Source organism: Furipterus horrens, unplaced genomic scaffold, assembly GCF_987537825.1.
Source record: "Furipterus horrens unplaced genomic scaffold, mFurHor1.1.pri manual_scaffold_4, whole genome shotgun sequence".
NCBI classification, from domain to species: Eukaryota; Metazoa; Chordata; class Mammalia; order Chiroptera; family Furipteridae; genus Furipterus; species Furipterus horrens.
In genome coordinates this window covers 49,933,300-49,954,208 of record NW_028327174.1, presented here as the reverse complement: position 1 = coordinate 49,954,208, position 20,909 = coordinate 49,933,300, and the positions used below count along the sequence as shown (strand labels likewise).

The 20,909-nt window shown below is 40.5% G+C and overlaps 1 protein-coding gene across 1 annotated transcript in view; it reads right to left on the bottom strand.

The window, feature by feature from the left end:
- The window catches only part of TUBA1C (tubulin alpha 1c), a 41,167-nt gene extending 29,006 nt beyond the window's left edge, over positions 1-12,161 (bottom strand). The window contains exon 1 of the mRNA XM_090273111.1: positions 12,144-12,161. The gene's annotated coding sequence lies outside the window, so the exon portion shown is untranslated. The remainder of the gene's footprint in view (positions 1-12,143) is intronic.
- Between the last annotated feature and the right edge of the window lie 8,748 nt (positions 12,162-20,909).

Sequence of the window (20,909 nt, the reverse complement as noted above, 5' to 3'; positions counted from 1 at the left end):
TTAATTCCTGTACCATCTCCCTCCCTTTCCCCCCTTCCCCTCCCCACTGACCTCCCCCCAAAATGTTCCCCATACCTATAATCCTTTTCCCACTCTCATTGCCTACTTAGTCTGCCTTTGTTTCAATTCCCTAACTTCTGTTGTTGGTTGTTGTGATACAGTTTTCATTTTAATATTCATAGTTTTGACCCTCCTTCTCCTAAACAAGTCCCTTTAACATTTCATATAACAGTGGTTTGTATCTGATGAACTCCTTCCGTTTTACTTTGTCCTGGAAGCACTTTCTCTGCCCTTCTATTCTGAATGACATCTTCGCTGGATAGAGTAATCGTGGTTAGTTTTTGCTTTTCATTACTTTAAATATTTCTTGCCAGTCCCTTCCTGCCTGCAGAATTTTTTTTGAGAAATCAGCTGATAGTATTATTGGGACCCCTTTGTACGTAATTCTCTTCTTCTCTCTTGCTGCTTTTAAGATTTTCTCTTTATCCTTAATTTTTGATATTTTGATTATAATGTATCTTGGTGTGGTTCTCCCTGGGTCCAGCTTTTTTGGAATTCTCTGTGCTTCCTGGATCTGTAAGTCTATTTCCTTCCCCAAGTTAGGGAAGTTCTGCTTCATTATTTTTTCACATAATTTTTCAATTTCTAGTTCTTCTTCTTCACCTTCTGGCAGCCCTATGATTCAGATGTTGGCCTACTTACAGCTGTCCGATAAGTTTCTGAGCCTCTCCTCATTTTCCTCACTTCTTGTTTCCTCTGCACTGGTTGGCTGTTTGTTCCTTCCTTATGTTCCGATTTGTTGATTTGATCCCTGGTTTTCTTGCCTTCACCACTAATTTCATATGTGTTTTTGTTCATTTCAGCAGGACTGGCCTTCATTCCTTCCCCATCTTGTTTAAGATCTGCTGTTAGATCTGTAAGCATTTTTATAACCAAAGCTCTGAATTGAGCCTCAGAAAGATTTCCTATCTGCTGATCAGTTAGATTAGATATTTGCTGTCTGGTCAGCTGTGTCACCAGGATCTCTATCAGGATCTGTGTCATCCTGACAGTTTTGTGTCTACCTTTGCTTGGTGGGCAGGGCTGTCACACCTCCTACACTATAGAGGGCAGAGCCCCATGCACTCGGCACAACCGGGTGACCCATCTCACCACACTGTGGCATTTTCTGCGGGGGTGGGGGTCCAAGATGGATTCCCCCCTTTTTTTTATTATTATTTATTTATTTGTTTATTTATTTTATTTTTAGAGAGAGGGGAAAGGAGAAAGAGAGGGACAGAAACATCACTGTATGGTTGCCTCTCACTCACGCCCCCAACTGGGGACCTGACGTGCAACCTAGTAATGTGCCCTGACTGGGAATCGAACCATCGACACTTGACTCGCAAGCCGATGCTCAATCCACTGAGCCACAGCAGCCAGGGCTCAAGATGGATTCCTGCCGTTCACTCTCTGCTGAGAGACTAAGAGCCTCCTCCTCTCCCCCACCCGCTCCGGGCCTCACAGTCCAAGACAATGGAGGTCTGCCTTCCCCGGCTTTGGAATTGCAAGCTGATGGCTGTGGTCTGCAGCTGGGGGTGCTCCCCAGGCGCTTCTCGCCTCCCCCTAAATACAGGTGTCTGTGCTTACCGCTGTTCTGCCTCCGTCGCTGCTGCTGCCATGGACAGCACAGCTTGAACTCTCCTCCCCGGCTTTACCCCTCCTACCTGTCCGGACGAGCACCACTTCTTTATAACTTCATATGTTGGACTTCCATTTATTTTCTGGTACTTCTGGTTATTTCTGTTTTTTTCTGTAGTTGTATTCCTTCTTAGTTGTGGAGGGAGATGGAGCATGTCACTCTAGGCCTCCATCTTGGCCAGAAGTCTCCTGTGTTTGTTCGCTTCCGTGACCCAGGAGAGCTGTCGCTCCTACTACATTGTAAGGGGTGGAGCCTTAGGTATTCATCAGTAACGGGCGACCTGTTTCACCACGTTGTGGCGCTGTATGTGGGGGAAGGGGCTGAGAAGGAACAATGCTGCTTGCCCAGTATCAACCCTTTTCCAGGCACTTCTCCCACTTCCGCACCAGACTGGTGCCCCTCTAGCTGCTGCCCCGGCCATTGTTCCCAGAATGGGTGGGTCTGCGGATGTTCTAGGTCTGTGGGAGCCCTTTAAACAAGGGGACTCTGCTGAGAGACCAGCAGTTTCTGCCTCCGTCCCAACCCCCACTGATTTGCACAGTCAAAAGCAATGAGCCTTGATTTTCCCCGGTGCTAGGACAGTGAACTGCTCAGTCTGGTGAGGAGCTGGGAACGCTCCCCAGGTGTCCCTCCTTTTTAAAATGTGTAACTGCACTTTCCGCCAGCCTGCCGCTGCTGGCACCACCACACAGTGTCCTCTCCACCTGGACTCCACCCCTCCTACCAGTCTGGATGAGTATTTCTTCTTTATATTTTTGTTTGCTGGACTTCCATGCAGTTTCATTTTCTGGAACATCTGGTTGTTTCTAGTTTTGAGGTAGTTGTATTCCTTCTTTGTTTTGGAGGGAGACGCAGTGTGTCTGCCTACTATTTTTTACTTTCTTAAGACAGAAGCTTAGGTTATTAATTTAAAACATTTCTTTTTTTCTGACGTGTCTCCCTTAAAGCACTTATTAGCTGTATCCAGAAATATTTATGTGTTGTGTTTTCATTTTTATTCAGTTCAAAGCATTTAAAAATTTCCCTGGCGATATCTTCTTTGACATATGGACTATTTAGAAATCTGTTTAATTTTCAAATACCAAGGTATTCCCAGGTTTCTTCCTGTTGTTGGTTTCTAACTTAAGTCCATTGTGGTCAGAGGACATAGTTTGTATGATTTGAATTACTTTAAATTTATTAAACGTTTATTTTATATCCTGACTTATGATCTCTTCTTGAGAATGTTCCATGTGTACTTGCAAATGATGTCTTGTTCTCCAGTCCTTGGTTGGAGTTCTACAGATGTCAATCAAGTCAAGTTGGTTGATACTGTTGTTCAAGCATTCTTTATCCCTGCTGATTTTCTTTCTTTTAAAAAAACTTTTATTAATTGCCCTGACTGGTGTTGCTCAGTTTATTGAAGTGTTGTTCCATATACTGAAAGGTTGTGGGTTTGATTCCTGGTCAGGGCACACACCTAGGTTGTGGGTTAAATCCCCCATCATGGTGCATACAGGAGACAACCAATCTATGTTTCTCTTGCTCTCTCGCTTCCTGTCTCTCTAAAAACAATGAAACAATATCCTCGGGTGAGGACAAAAATTTTATTTATTGATTGGAGAAAAATAAAAACAATGATTTGTTGTTCCACTTATTTGTGTATTCACTGGCTGATTCTTGTATGTCCCCTGACCCGGGATCAAATCCCCAACCTTGGTTATCAGGATGACACTTTAACTAACTGAGCTACCTTGCTAATTTTCTATCTGGTTGTTCTATTCATTAATGAGAGTAGGGTATTGAAATCTCCAACTATTATTGCTGAATATCTTCCTTCAATTATGTCCATTTTTCTTTTCTGTATTTTGCAGATGTTTTTATATATATATTCATGCTTATAATTATTATATCTTCCTGATGAATTGATTCCTTTATCATTATTAAATGTCTCTTTGTCTCTACTAACATTTTTTACCTATTTAGTATATAATATTAATATAACCAACCACTCCAGCTTTTATAGTTACTATGGCCCTTGTATATATTTTTTCATCCCTTTAACATATTTATGTCATCAAATCTAAGGTGTCTCTTGTAGATATCTTATAGTTGTATCTTGCTTTTTTATACAGTCTGCCAATTTCTGACTTTTGGCTGGGATGTTTAGAACTTTCACAATTAATGTAATTATTGATATGATTTGATTTACATTTGCCATTTTGGTATTTGTTTTCTATATTTCCTTCCTTCTATGTTTCCCTCTTCCTCCTTTACCGCCACCTTTTGTGTTAAATAAATACTTTTAGTGTGCCATTTATTTTTTATGTATATTTTTTACCATATATTTTAAAATTATTTTCTAAATGATTACTGTAGGGATTATAATACACAATTTATTACTATTTAGTTTAGATTAATAGTAAGTTATTTTCAGTAAAACAGAAACTACCGTAATATAATTCTATTTCTCCCCTTACTCTGTTATTTTATATATATCTCACATATATTTTATATTAAATATTATATATTTACATTTATCACATAATGATTATCATATACAGTAGTCCCTCTCTATATCACGGTTCACTTACTACAGCCTCACTGTATTGCAGGATTTAAAAAAATATTATATTTATTTATCGCAGATTTTTCGCTATATCATGGGATTTTGCAGTACTGTATACCTATATTGTTAAAGTTACATAGGCTTACGAGTGTAGAATATGTTTAAGAGCATAAGTAGAGTTTATAAAAGTGTGGAAAAGGTTAATAAGGGACTGGGAATGGTTTATAAGTGTGTGGGAAGGGTTATAAAGCCTTAAAATATATATAAATACTAAAATAAATGTAAGGTTCCTACTTTGCGGATTTTCACCTATCACGGGGGGGTCAAGTGAAGGAATACTGTACACCACATGTATGTTACAACCCATCAATATATTGTTATGATTATTGCTTTATACAATTTCACTTTTAAAGAAGTTATGTGAAGAAACAAGAAAATGTATATTTAGAGAGGCTTTTATATTAACCCACATATTTACCATTTCTAGTGCTCTTCATTTCCTCTTGTGGATTTGAGTTACCATCTGATGTACTGTATTTTCACATGAAGGACTCCCATTAGCATTTCTTATAGGGCAGATCTACCAGTGAAAAATCCCCTTAGATTTTTTTATCTGGAAATATCTTCCTTTCCCCTTCATATTTGAAGGGTAGTTGGGTGGGATATAAAATTGTTAGTTAGTTTTGTTTTGTTTTTTAGAGAGAGGAAGGGAGGGAGAAAAAGAGGGAGAGAAACATCAATGTGAAAAAGAAATATCAATGATTGTCTCTCATAGGCACCTTGAATGGGGGACCAAACCCTCAACCTAGGCATGTGCCTTGCCTGGGAACTGAACGGATGACCTTTCACTTTGTGGTAGGATGCTCGACCAACTGAGCCACACCAGTCAGAGCCGTTAATTTTGTTATTTTCTTTCACACTTTTAGTAAGCCATTCCACTGCCTTCCAGCCTCCATTGTTTCAGGTAAGGAAACTCCTTTGTTTCTGTCAATTATATTGATGCTCTGTTGTATATGACAGCGGTTTTCCTCTTAATGCTTTCAAGAGTCTCTTTTTGTTGTTGCCTTTCAACAGTTTGTATATTATGTTTAGGTCTGGATCTCTTTGTAGTTAATTATCTACTTGGTTGTGCAGATTAATGTTTTTAATTAAATTTGCCAAGTTTTTGGATATTATTTCTTTAAATATTTTCTCTGACCCTTTCTCTCCTCTCCCATTACACATATGTAGGTATGTTAGATGTTGTCCCCACATCTGAGGCTCTGTTCATTTATTTTTTTAAAAAATTCTTTTAAATTTGAAAGTACATTAAAGCTGGGGACAGTGGAACAAGGAAAACAAGGACAGGCCTATAATAGAAGCAGCAACAGGAGAGACCTAGGCAGAGCCACTTTGGTTCTCTAGAAACATGGGAAAGAAGTGAGCCAGGGTGGGGCTGCTGTCAGCTACAGGAAAGTCAGAGAAAAGGGGTCTTTGGAGACAGGTTCAGGGCTTAGCCTGCAACAAGCTACCACTGCCCATTGCTCCCCTGGTTTTTACAAGTCTTGTGAGGACCCTTAGTGTTTAGGAGAAAGAAAATTCTCTCAAAAAGGAGATTCAAGTATGCGTGCCTTGAGGAGGGCACACCTTCTTTAATTTTTATTCTTTCTATTCTTCATTGGATAATTTCTATTGATCTCTCTTCAAGTTCACTGAATCTTTTCTTCTGCCATCTTGAATCTGCTTTTGAGTCCTAGTGAGTTTTTTATTTCAGGCATTACTTATTTTCACCTCTAGAAATTACACTTGAAAAAATTTTCTTTCTTTAAGGAGAGTATTTATTGATTCATTATTGTCCTACTTTCTTTTGATTCTTTAAACATGATTTATTTTAGTTCTTGGAACTTTATAGCTACTTTGATGTCTTTGCCTGCTAAATACAACTTCTGGGGGCACTCAGAGATAATTTCTATTGAATTTTCCTTTTTTCCTAAGAATGAGTCATACTTTCTTCTTTGCATATTTTTTTGAAAACTGGATATTTAAAAATATATACCATAGCAACTCTAGATTCTAATTTTCTTCTTTACGGCTTTTGTGTTTGTGTGTTTAGTAATTTGCCTGGGTTAAATCTATGAAATCTGCCTCCTCTGAAGTGTATAGTTGCTGCTATCTCTGCTCAGTTTATTTTTATTGTTTTTATTTTTAAATCTGGTTTCCTAAGGGTTGCCCCTGGGTCTAAATAGCCTAATGGTCAGCCAGCGATGGGACAGAAATTGTACTCAAACACCTCAAGCTAGTAATGATTCTGCACTCTAATATGAATTAGTGTGTGGACAGGGGAACATATTCAAAGTTCAGGCTGTTTTCAATTCTGCTTGGGCTTTTACTTTTATTTTCCATTGAGCCTTGTCAGAGCTCCTCTTTGCATGAACCCACAAGGTTAGTCAGGAGTATGTGGCTACCTTAGGCCCTATGTTTCCAGTTGTAATTGTGTACAAAACTCAGCCAGGAATACACTTGTCCTAAATACAACTGTAACTTCAGGTTAGTAGAATTGTTGGCCCTTTCCCCTACTCCAAATCAAGTGAGCTCTCTCTGACTGTGGCAGCAAAGCTGCTGGTCCTCACAGCAACCCCACACCTGACAAAATCTCCATGCTGACTGGGGGGGGGGGGCAGGAAATAGGAAAATTCCCAGGCAAGGATACCACAGATTCCCATTGTTATTACTGAACTTCAGCAGTTGTTCAAGCACGAACACCTCTCAGATAACTGTATGTCTTTGGCTGATTTCCAGAATACTAAAAATGGCTGTTTCCATCAACTTTTTCCAGCTTTATCATTGCTTTTTTTGGGAGCAGATTTGGCCACCTCCTCACTTGCCATAGCTGTAAGTCCCACCCTCACCAATAAATATTTGATACATAAGTAAATAAAGCCCACGTAATCTTTCTTCTACCTCTACCACTCTACTGAAACTATCCACCAAAAATTACCAGCTGTCTGCTAGGCACTAAAACAGGCTCTGAGTAAGACAGGCCTGTGTTGAATTCCAGCCTCTTAGTAACTGTGCACTTGACAGGTATACTTATCTTCTCTAAGTCTTGTTTTGTCTTCTGTAAAATGGCTAAAATAATGCCTATGGAGTTATTGTGAGGAGGGTGGGGTCTGAGTAAGCATCTGGGTGGACCCTGCAGGGTTCTTTTCCAACATAGTGTTTATCAGGAGGCCTGAACTCCTGTCCAGTCTGGGAGTCTGGGATGCCTCTTGACCTCTTTTATCACTGATGCACTCAGTGGAGATATGACTGGTGGGAATGCAAGGATAAGATCCTGGAAATCCTTTGAGACTGCATCTATTATACACAACTGAAAGGTATTATTATGCCTTATTAAGATGTTCTTTGGGAACTTTTTAAAAATCCCTCTCTCTGGGAAATTTTGGTCAGAGTAGAATTTCTAAAAATAGGGAAGTTCCTGAAATTACTCCCCTAACTTCCTTTTTCCCTGGACATTTTAACCATTATAATGTTTATATCTTCTGAAAGACCAGGACTTCAGAAGTAAATCCTTCTGAATCACCAACTCACACTTTTAGATGTTTCTTCTTCTAAGAACTGAAACACACACATCCCATCAGAAATAAAACATCAATTTGGTGGTTAAAAATGGAGAAGGAGGAACATGACCAAACAGAATGCTTGGAATTTGAAATAAAAACAGTGTAGTGAGGTCATCATCATTTAGAGCCTAGCTGGAAATTCATCTCTTTCTGCAAGAAAAGCATGTTTAAAAGGAAAATAAAAACAATTGTTCTTTCCATGTTCCCTTAAATTTCTTCCTCGAGGTCCTTTCTTTAAATAGCTATGTACTATTGACCACGCACTATTGTTACTTGTCTTTTCATGTGCAGCCAGGCAGCCAGCTCTGAAGGCAGGCATGGTACCTCTCTCTACGTTTCCTCCTCGATGCCTGGCACTGGTTCTTGGGATCACCAGACTCAACAGTTATGCTCATTTTTACTTCCTTACTCAGAAACCTTCAGTGACTCTCCACTGTCCCTAAAAGTGATCCTCGAAAAAATTTTTGGTTGCATGTGCTTATCACTGAGCCAATGTTTACATAGCCTCTCAATACGCACACATATAATTAATTTTAAAGTTATTTATATGCTGTTGTACTTCAATGTTATGTAAATTATACACATTTACCAAAACAAAGTTTAAGAGGATGACATGAAAAAGTATAGAGTTTGTACTTTTTTCTCTCTGTACCTCTTGAATAGCCCATCATTAGGATAAAATCCAGGTTCTTTAGAACCATCATCTTCAAACTTGAGAGTACACTGCTTAGACAGTATTAAGAGGCTCAATTTCCAGATTCAGAACTACCAAATGTCCCCTCCCCTGAAAGTGATCTGCCAGGGAATGGCTGGCATTGCGCCGATATCTCTTTTCCGGCCTCCCCTTCCCCATTGCTCTGACTTCTCACAACAGAAAGGCAACCTCAGCCATCCTGAACTGTGCTTTGTCCGCAAAGGACAGGATGACTTGAGAATGCATCGGGGCTGAAGGAGAACCTCTTGAGAGCCAAGTAAGAAACACTGGCAGGGCAGTGCCTTATTTCACCCCTGGGCAAATTCCTGACCAGCCGCTGTGCCTTAGACAATGGCTATCTTAGAATTAGAAGTCACAAATGAGGTTGTGGAAGGACCTGTAGTAATATAGTGTTTTTAATTTAAAAATGAAGTTAAAATTTTTCTGATACAAAATAAGTCTAAGTAACTGACTAGGGATTGACCATGTAGACTGGTTTTGCTAATTAAATCATATTTTCCACTAGTGGAATGGGCTAGATCTGTGGCTCCACATTTTTGGTGAAAACATATGCAAAACACCTGAGATACAATATACCAGAAATGTCCACAGGTGCAACTATTTCAACTTCTGATGACCACTACCTTAAACCAACCTTCACAATATTCATAACCACCGGAGACTTTCCTGTCTCATCTCCTGTCAGTCCCCCTCAGCCTTCAGCTGACCCACACTCATGCTCCTAGGCACTCTACCTGTCGATGTGCTATGCCAGCTCTTCCATCAGAAATACCCTCCCTCCCATCTCTGTGTGTTGAATTCCTATCTAACACTTGCTTGATCTGTGGCCACTAATTAGGCACTGAGGATGCAAAATGAACATAATAATAGCCTTGACCCCATTTTCATAGGATAGAAGGTTCAAGTACAGGAGACAGATAAGCAGTGACAATATGATATTATAGAGCTATGATGGGGAACCATGAAGTGTTAGGAACTCAGCGAGGGAACCCTCCCTTTTTTGGGGGGGGGTGTCACAACTTTCAGAGGAGAGGCCAAAAATCCAAGACCTACTGATGAGCAGGAATCACCCTGACATTTTTCAGGGATGGGAGAGAAGAGGACTGATCTTCGCTGAGAGAACAAGTGAGTTGAATTGGCATCGTTAAAGCAATTCCTCTGTGAAATCAGGATTTTGACCATAAGAGACACACTTACCTAACTCTAGGGTCCAGATATAAATTTCTACCAAGTTCCATCTATTTCATGTTTTCGAGAGAATGGTCACATTCTCGCAAAGGCCCTATTTAGAACAAGCCAAAAGTCAAGGGAGAGGTCATCGCTAGAAAAATTTTCCCTCACTTTTGCCAAACACAAAATATCTAAACCCCAATCTGAGTAGCTGGGGAATGGGTAGTCTTTTTATATTGGGTTAACCAGAAACAGTGGTCAGTGAATACTCTTGAGATGTCTGTGAAGAAATTGACAGGCAGTTTGTATATGTGGCTTGTTCTGAAGGTGGAAATCACCCTCTAAACAAACAGAATGAAATAAGGGGAAGCGCAGAAAACATTCAGTTTCCAGGGACTGCCTTGTGCCACACGAGAGAAAGAGACTGGTTCTCACCGCTTCCCCTCTGATCCCTGATCCCCAGGCAAGAGGCCCTGAAAGCATCTTCCTTGAGAGATGCACAATTCTCCATGTCATGCCACTATTCACAGTGCCAATTTGTTATCAAGCTACTTATTTCTATGAAAGACTCTCCTCTACAAATACATTAATAGAAGAGAGGTGAGATAGATCTGGCATTAGCCATCAAATATTTCCTATACTGGTCACAATTTGGTACCCAATAACTCTTTGTTCATTCAAAATAGAAAATATACTCAGTTTTTTACTTCTCTGATCCATCACAATGGAATTTTATTTCTCATCCTGTTTTCTTAGTTATCTTCTTCAAGCATCCATATGGAGGGTTAACATTTTCTTACACTATTCATTGTGGCAGTAGAATCAGTAGGTCTTACTCATAAGGGCTTAGTTATTGCAAAGGATGTCCTTATAAATACTGATTATGTAAGGAAATCATATGCCATGGACGCCAAAGACTACATAACCTATTAGGTTCCAATAGGCTACATTGTGGGTAAAGTTACTTGAACTCTTTCAGGAAAGCCATTATACGTTCATTCCAGAACACAAAGACTTATTATTGTTAGAAAGTTATTATCAAGTTCTAAAGGGTCAGACCATGTTTGATAACATTTTTCACTATGAATGTTTACTATCAGTGAACTTTCCAGATGGGTGGGCCAACTGTAATTCTGCTCTAAAATTCTGATTTATACCAGTTCCCCAAGCATTTTTTGATTAGGACCTTTATATTTCTTCTTCTTCTCCTTATTATTATTATTATTATCACTGAAAACCAGGGCTTTAAGAGCTGGTTGTTAGCATCCAGTAGCACACCACTGGGTAAGGATCATGAGTCTCTCACCTTTTCGATGGTACACATTTGATATTAGTACACTTTGGAGGCTAAACCTAGGTAACAAAAGGACAATACAAAGAACAGATGATGGGCATCCTTTCAACCCTCAGCAAAGTTTCAGACATCTTGTTTGCTACTGGCCCCACCAGGCATGCAGTCTGTGGCTACATGGAGGAATATGGAGGGACACATGATGCCTGACCAAATGGGGCTGGAATCAAAACCAGATAATTGTGGCTTAAAATGGGTTTGGCTTGAACATGGGAGATCCTGTTCCTCCGCTCAGCCCACCTAACAAGCTTGTATTCTCAGTTCAGACAGCTAGCAGCAGAGAGAGCCCAGGGTAGTGGTGAAGTGAATTCTGCCCACCAGTGCTGCTCAGAACTCTTCTGATATCGCTCCATTTGTCTGAGAATTCCGTGAAAGTGAAGGATCCTGGAAACACACACATTCACATAAGATGGGAATATATACTGCAAACTCAAGGAGCAAATGCAGCCACACTGGAGGCCAATGTCAGTAAGTACAGGAGGAAAGTGATTCCTTTCTTTCTTTTTTTTCCAGTTTTACTGAGATACACCATAATTGATATACAGCACTGTGTAAATTTAAGGTGTACAGCATTATGATCTGACTTAGGTGTATTATGAAATGATCTGATTATGGCCTTTAAACAGTTTGCAACAATGATGAAGGCAGGTTTATGTTGATGTATATAAATGGGTTTGCAAATGGGATGGGTTTTAGACCTTTGGAAAGGGTCTCAAGTCTCCTAAAAAAAGTATCTTCAAGTAGAGCAGAACAGACTTAGGAGTTTAGAAAATGGTAGCAGGGATTAGTGACTTTATAACAAACCATGGCAAGTCCATATTTTAACACCTCCCCTCTCCCAGATTAATTTTGTTTCTGTAACCTTCTTCACTTTTAAAAGTCCTTTCATTCAGCAAAATCATTTCCATTCAGGGGAACAAATACATTGTGACTTCTGTTCCTGATACTTTTCTGTCCGAGGGCTCCTCTAAATTGAGGACATTTTCTTGTAGAGGTTTCGTTTAGTCTCATTTTTGATAAGTTGATTGCATGTAAATACTACCTTGGTGCCAGTCTTTCCTAGGCAAAGGCCTCACCTGCAACGAAATCTCTCCTTCCCGGGCGGGGCCATGCAGCGTCACGGCGCGTCCAGCAGATGGCGCCGCTGCTGAACTTTCGCGAGAAGCTTTCTACGTGGGCAGTCTGGAATAAACAGGAAAGAGAATTTTTTTAAGCATTCTAATTTTCAATATATATTGCCTTCTCTCTCAAGTCAGAGGATATCTTTATTTTACTAAGTTGAAATTCCTCTGAGTTGTTTAAAAATGCACTAATTACGCAATTCCAGATACTTCTTTTTTTTTAGGATTTCCACTCTTGCAAAGGACTCAACAAGGAAGTTTTCAAGTACCAAAAACTATCACAAAGATATAGTGATTCAGAAATGTTAGCAGGCAGCGTTGGCTGCCTCAAACAAGACCAGCAAGGCGTGCCTGAGGGGAGCTTCGTTGAGCAGCGGCGGAAGTGACCTTGGTGGTGAGTAGGGAGGCGGCAGCCGGAGCGTGGGAAACAGCGCCGTCTGCTGGTGAAAACGGGGAGCCAACGCCTGCAGCTTGCTCCTGGCCAGGAAGCGCTTAGACCCGACGGACATTCCAAACATGGTTGCGCTCAGAGTGCAGCACCGAATGGCTCCACCAAACAAAACTGAAAGTCACGGGCACAACCAGAGCAGCCTTTGGGTTGAGAAGAGAACCCTAGGGGCCCACAATGGTTTTGGTATACAATGTTTCAAAGGATTTGATTGTTTTTAATGCTTCTTAAAGTTTATTAAACAGGGTGGATTTGATTTTTGTGGTATAATTGTTATTTAGGACGATCCTAAAGGATAGTAAAAAATTGAACTTGATAGGGGCTCTCTTTCATTTATCTTATCCTGTTTTAAGTTATTTATAAAATATTGAAACAGATTGTCAGCAGCAAATTGGGGGGGGGGGGGGGAACAGGCAGGGGGTTAAGTTTCAAAGTGATTGTGCTGATTTCCCACTATGGTCCCTCATTTTTATTCCAGGACTGTTGCAGTGCCATTTTAGAGTCCCTCCTCCTCTCCCCACTTCCTTGTTCTCTTCACTCATTTGACAGGAGCCTCTGCAACCATCTGCTTAGAATACGTCACCATCATTCACTGGGAGAGAATTGTGGTACCACCTTTCTCCCCCTATGGCTGAAGTACACAGAAAGATGAATTGCACTTCTGCTCTTGAGCCAGTACAATTGCTGGGAATTGTAACCCGCAAGATGATGCCGAAGTGCAGCTTCTCCATTTTTATACTGCATAAGAGCTTTATTTTGCTGTCCTTCAGTTTGCCCAGATGATGTGCTGATAACCTTCTTGCACTGTCCATGTACAGAGACTCAGTGCATTAAGTGTAAGAATCTTACATCTCTGTTTTTCTTCTAGGAAGGGAGTGAATAGCCATAAGTGGACAGTTTCGTCTTGTAGAAGGCTACCTGCAAGAAAGCGACAGGGGCCGGATCCAGCCACAAAGCCAGAATAGCAGCATTCTCTTTCTCCCCCTACCAATAAAATCACAGGGCTCGGAATACTTCCCACTGAAGAAAATATTCAATCAGGCTAAGGGAAAGTCCCTAAAATTGCACTGCTGCGGTAGCTCTTAAGACTATCCTTTTGGACTATCCTGGGTGGAGATTTAAGATGCTAATGAGACCTGCATAGTATGTCAGGGCAGGAAGCCCTACTGTACTTTTGCCAGCTGATGCCAGCCCACCAGAATAGACACCTGAAGGGTCAATCAGGAAACAGACTCACCCAGTGGTAGATGTTTCTCTTTCTCCCTTCCTCTCTCTCTAAAAAGGAATAAATAGAATCTTAAAAAATAATAATGCAGCCCCGGCAGCAGTTTGGGAGCACTCCCTCAATGCATCAAGCCTTGGTCTCATCCATCTAAAGGCTTCATAAACATTTTCTGTTCTATCATTGCCTCCCATGATTTATAGCTGGTGAAAGACAAGACTCCACCATTTTCTGGTTGGTAACAATTTGGACTAGTCGTGCTGTTTATCAGTTCCCTATTCTCTGACATGAAGATTCCTGTCTCCCATGAGGGCATAGCTGCAGGCATAAATGATAGGCATTGGTTCAGAACAGGGCCCTCTCTCTCTCACTCAGTAGCACCAGAAATACCATAATTAGGAGCCCAACTGGAATGGAAGGCTTCAAGGGTCCTGGAGAAGAAAGATTGGGCTCCCAAGTCCTGTACATGACAACTTAAGCTGTAGTCTTCACAGTCTGGATGGATCCAAGCAGACGAGCATGGAGAGCTCAGTGTTTGGAGGACAAAGAGGAATGGATATATAGTAATTTAGTGAATTAGGGTGTTAAACTAAAAATTTATCTTCCACAGCTTGAAGTCTTTTTAAAAGAAAGGGTTTATTGGGCCATTGCTAGCAAAAGGAGAAGAAGAAAGGAGGAGCAGGGAGGGGGAGGAGAAGGAAGAGGAGGAGGAGGAGAGGGAGGAGGAGACTCCTCTTAGGGCATGGAGTCTAAACCACCAGCAGCAGCCTGGCTGGGTAGAAGAGACAATATGTTCATTATCCTGGAGTTCTGCAAATGTCTTTATACACCAGGTATGGGGGAGAAAGATGTAAATCATTCTGAAAGGATTTACATTAGTTATAGACAAAGGGGATGGGAGAAAGGGAAGTGGAGCTAGTTCTGGGGTGGGTACAGCAGAGTCCTCAAGGAAGAAGTATCCATGCCTGTGGATTAGCTGTGGGGAGCAGATTGGAAAGTTCATGTATAAATGAGAAGCGGAGGCTCCTGGGGTTCAATGACACCTGGCTGTTCTCTCTTTTGGATAATCTCAGAAATAACCACCTAGAAACTAACCCTAAATATCAACAGATAAACAGGAAATGTGAGCAGTCTTTTGTAAGAGCTGGTCTACAGCTATTAACAGGCTAAATATTCTGTCTCTCTTCACTCCCAAGCCATTGTAAGTTTAATTTAGAATATCTCTGTTTTTGTTTTTTTTTTTTCTTGTCCAGGGACAGAACCTAACACAATGCCCCTGATATTTGTTGATCTGCGGGGAAACTGAAGTAAAGGAGAAGAGTATCTCTCTCAGTGTTACTGTATTATGAAAATGTCCTTCGGGAGAGGATACACGAACAGGGCGGCTGATAACGTTAATATTGTGCAGGCAGGCACACATCCTCTCACATCCCCAGCACTGCTGAAGCAAGTGTTACTAAACTAATCCACAGGGACCCAGCTCTAAGCCTCTGCTGCTGCAGTCCTCAGAGGGAACTGGCTCAGACAAAGCAAAGCGGCTTCTCCAGGGGGGAGGGGTGCCCAACTTCTCTTTGTTCTTCCTTGGAAAATAGGCTTTCTCTCAAGTTCCATATACCAGGTACATTTACCTCTTGCAGGAGGGCAAAATAAATTCATTGCCAGTAATGATTTGAAAAGCATATTTTTGGAGCCCTGAAATCTGCCTGTGAAAAGCAGGGTCAAACTATGCAATTCTAACATGCTGCAGGTTTTTATTCTGGGTTTCAAGGCAAAAGTTTGAGAAAGGTGCACCTCTTTATCAAATAAAATTAAAAATAAAAAGATTACCTTCAGAAAGGGTAGTAGAATCTCAGTTAACCTAGTAAGTCCATGTCCTGCTCCTTACACTTAAGAATCTCTTCTTCACAGAGGTATGACTTAAAGAGCAAATTCCTTTGTCCGCTAAGAAATCCCTTCAGCAGTAAAAGGGCTCTCTGAAAAATAACGCCTTTTCACAGATTTTTTTTTTTCTTGTAAGAATGATTTAACATAGCTCCTTTAAAATTAAAAACATACAGAATTCCCTATCCCCAATTTAAGTGTGGAATGAAGAAAAAGGGTGCTTGTTCTTATATCAGGAATGAGCATGCCACTGTCCAAGCACTCCGAGCATCTGCCGCCTGGCCTGCTACATGTGGCTTCTGCGCTCGACAGCTGAGGTGGCCTTTTGTGTCCAGTTACGCCTTCTTAGTGGGTTTACACACACAATGGAAAATGGGCTCTGAGGGCCAGAGAAAACTTACTGGACTGAGATGGATGAGGCTGAACTTTTGGAAACACTATAGGTTTATTTCCTGGAAATTTACCAGCCCCTCCCCCACTAGGTACTTTCAGTCCCTTCATGTGGCATCCTCAGGCACTTTAAGACAGTTCGTCCTCTTTGGGGATTTTAACCCACTCACTAAACATCAGCTCTTTTGTCTGGAATAACAGAATATCTGCACATTTCTACTCAGCCACGCCTTAGGCGGTGGAGACAAGCTGCTCACCGGCTCCCTGCAGCCTCACTCCCAGCCCTCTCGAGAGGAAGTGAGAGCAACTCCCGCCAGGAAACCAGCCTGTGTTAGCCTATGATCCTAATGACTCAGTTCTACAGATGAGACCCAGGCCAGCTTCTAAAATAATTCTGCAGCTAGATCAGGGACAAATAAGCACATATTAAAGGGAATTAATGGACGATTTTGATAAAATAGCCACTGGGCATGTATATCCATAATACTAACCTGTGTTTATGTTATTATCTGTTACCCAGAGAGTGTATTACAGAATGTCTTTCATTTGATAGGTACAAAGTTCTTCCCAGGGTTAACCTCCTACATGAAGGCCCTTCACTTTAACACCTGTCAACACTTCCTTTACATTTCACACAGTACTCAGCAGGGTATTAGATATGCAGTAGGCACTCAGGGAATACTTGCTTTAAAAAAAAAAATTATGGACTAAAGCTTTAATTTTTAGATTAGGCCTGCCTTTATTGTCACATCTGAGGAACCTGGATAGTGATACTTTAGACAGAAAACAGAAGTGAGCATACTGCAACTTCTCTGACTGACAGTGACAGCAGCTGACTTTCCCATATACCAGAAACTGTGTAAATACTTTACATACATTACCTCATTGACACCTCACCACAACTCTACAGGCTAAGTTCACTATTATTGCTACCCTTATTTTACATATGACAAAACATTACCCAAGTCACACAACTAATAAATAGCCACATCAAGAGTTGAATCCAGAGATCTGTCAGTCTCCAAAGCCCATGCTTTGAGGCACATTCCTGTTCTAGAATATCTAATAGTGACATTTGTAGCTTCATGTACTAACTACCCTTCTTTGAGGAATTACCTCCCAACATAGTATCTGAAGAGGGAGGAAGAGAGAGAAAAGGGTAAGCAAACACAATTCATAGCTTACATGTCTCAGTATACATGGTTTTGATGGTTTTTCCTATGCATTCTCGTTTCATCCTCATAGCACCCTGTCAAGTATGTTATTACAGTTTCTTATATACAAGAAATATACCTCTGGAGAACAGGTGGGTTAAAAAAAAAAGTAAAAGCTAAAATTCCACACCTGAAAGGTAACAAATCTGGTAGCACTGTGTCTGCCCTAGGCTTCTCACCCAGTTCGGAGTGCTGGGGTAGGTGCTTTTTACATTTCCTTCCTTTCCTATTTATTAACACTTCAATGAGCCATAAAGCTCATGCCCATCTCTACGTACAACATAAAAATAACTATGGTTAAATGTTGACTTGTGTCACTAAGGCATTTCGAAAGCAGAGGCAATGCAGAAAGGAAACAGTAAAAGTGACAGCGCAGAGAATGCTGTGTAACAGTTAAAAACACTGCTGTGAAAAGATCTCCAGAAGACACAGTAAGTTAAACAGTTTTTTAAAAAGCGAGTTGCAGAATAAAGAGTACAGCATGGTACCATTCATATTTTTAGAAATCATACACACAAAAAAATGATACAAACACACATGGAAAACAAGTCAGTCATACTTCCAAACTGATAATTGGTTTCTCTGGGAAGAGGACTGGGTCTGGGGTGAGGCGCATAGCATTGGCAGACTTTTCCTTTATCTTTATAATGTATTCAAATATGTGTGTGTAAAAGAGAAAAAAAAAAAAGGAACAGAAAAGAAACACATGATGCTGTTAAAAAATAAAAGGTTAACAACATAACAGTAAAGGTAAGTGGTACAAACACACCAAGCTAAAATCCACTGCTCCTTTTCCTGGCTGGTGTGACTCAGTGGTGTGACTCAGTGGACTGAGCACTGGCCTGCAAACCAAAGGGTCACCAGATCGATTCCCAGTTAGGGGACATGCCTGGGATGCAGGCCAGTTCTCCCTCCCTTCCTCTGTCTCTAAAAATAAATAAATAAAATATTTAAAAATATATCTACTATCTCATTCAGGTCCATAGAAGATCAATAGATTATAAGAGAGTCCTCATATTGGCATTATTATTATAAATTTTATGATTTTTAAAATGTAATGTCTCTGACTCTACCAGAAATACAGTGCTGAGGACTTGGAGCCAGAGGATCTGGGTTCGAGGCCTGCCTCTGCATTTCTCTGTATCCTTGGGCTACTTCCTCAGGGCCTTTCTTTCCTTTATCCATGGAGTGAAGATAATAGTTTGTACTCCACAAGGTTCTTCATGGATTAAATGAGATAATGCATAGGAAAAAATAGCAAAGTCATGCCAACTGAGACTTATGAATTGTATTTGTGTTTACTCTTTTGCCATTCTTTCTCTCCCACTTCAAAGAATTATTATTTTTTACACCTTTAAGATATCTGAGTGCCCCACATTAAGGCAATGTTAAATTAACAAACCATTAGTCTTCAGTATAATATTTGCTGATAACAGATAGGCCTCTGTTATTTGAGTCTTTAGATTATGCACATGCAGAGTTTTTAAGCTTCAATAGTCTATATTCAGGTATTTATTTATTGTAAGGAATATATTTATTTGATTCCATTTATAAAATATATCCTTTTCCTGTGAAACCCACTTCTCATGCAAGAACTAAAATATCCAAATCAGGCAGGCCATTTATAAGCCAAAAATATAATTTAATTTTATTTTTGCATCTCAAAATGAGCTTATTTGTGGTCTTACTGAAATTTCAGGCTACTCTGAAATTTCAAGAATCCAATTATAAGCCTTTTAATAAAAAGGGTTGCAAAAGTAATAAGAGAAACATTGATACCACCAACATAATTAAACGCAAAAGAGAAACATGAACAAATTTTAAAATATCAGTTGCATGCACACAGCTTAATGTCCACACTACATGATGTAACTATTTTCTATTAGAGCCTCACCTTTGAAACACAGCCATGTTCTCTTCTGCTTTTGCTGGTTGTGCATATGTTAAACAGCTCAGGAACCTGAAGATTCCTGGTGAAGTAAATAAGAATCTAGTTTCAGTTGTCTTGCAGTTTGAGTCCAATAAGGATATATCTGAAGGAATCAATTCCAAGCACACAAAGCACACAGCCCTCCCAAGCTCCTCCACCGGTTAAACTGAGCTGTCATTTTAGAGCTGGGTGCCCATTGTTCACTTTCTTCTACTCTAATTAGACTTGACAGATTGCTCTTTCTAGCTTGACTGGCTATAACCAAGAACAGAGAGAAGAGATGTGGCTGACCTTGTCATTATGCCCTTGGGACCAGTGCCCCCACTCCACAGACACTGAAATACATTCCCAGCAGCTCAAATCTCCACCAGCCTCCTTTTTCTATGCCCCTCGGCAGCCTCAGCACAACTGACTTTTCTTACCTTTCAATACTGTGAGACTCAAACCCTCGTAGACAGCAGGAGTGGAATAAGTGTGCTCTAATATTTTTCATGTTAATACCTTCGTATTTTTCTGCAGGCCTGAGGAACAAAGCTTTTCTAAAGGGAAAGATACTGCAGTTCTGCCTGGAGCCAAGAAATACTGATTGCTAATGAAACAGAGCTGGGGAAGGGTTCAGGCCCCTGTGCTACCTTCATGTGTCAGAAGCAAATCCCTGGCCCCACTGCCCTCAGTTTCCATATCTGTAAAATGTCATCAATAATTCTTAAATCTTTATCATATCAAACACATATTATAATGGTATTATATAAAATGACAGAGTTGGAAATGATGTTAGAGATCATCTAGTCCAGTATCTTCACTTGGAAGATTAAAAAAAACAACATCAGGGCACATGACTAGGTTGCACATCAGGTCCCCAGTTGGGGGCACAAGTGAGAGGCAACCACACAGTGATGTTTCTCTCCCTCTCTCCTTTCCCCTCTCTCTAAAATAAACAAACAAACAAATAAATAAATTATTTAAAACAACAACAACAATAACACAGGCCAAAAGAGGAAGGTGCAAGGCACAGTGTCATGAAATTAGTTCGCAGACTTTAAACACCTGGCACTGAACAAATAGCCTGCTAATCAGCTTTGTCACTGACCAAATTTTTCCCAGTTTATACTTGATAATAATTCATATTGGTAAGGAAAGCAACTTTCTTTGAGAAAGGAGTTCTCCTGATCCAAGGACAGTTTTCAGAAATGTTTCCCTTTACTGAGAATCCAATGGTCTTATAATAGAACCTGAGTCACCCAAAGCCACAGGACTCTCGTAGGGGCACAGTATGCAACCCCACAGGCTGGAGGTCTGGGACTCTGCTATCCAATAAGTATGGCTCTGACCGTGATCTAAGTCTGGCCTCAAGAGCTGTGAGCAAGACAGACTGTTGGAAATTTCTTCTGGGAACAAATCTACTATTTCCCAGGTTGTAATGTAAACCTATTCATTTACTGTTAATTCACCTGCTCATAAGCATTTATTAAAAGCCTGCTTTTTTCAACACACCTGGGGGCTGATAAACCTATACAATGAATAGGACCCACCCTCAAAGAGCCTCAAAAAGAGTCAGCAGTGCAAACAATTATGTGCAGTGGGGCACTGTGAGTGCCAGGATGGAAGGAGATGGTCAATTTTCCTTTGTTGGAGT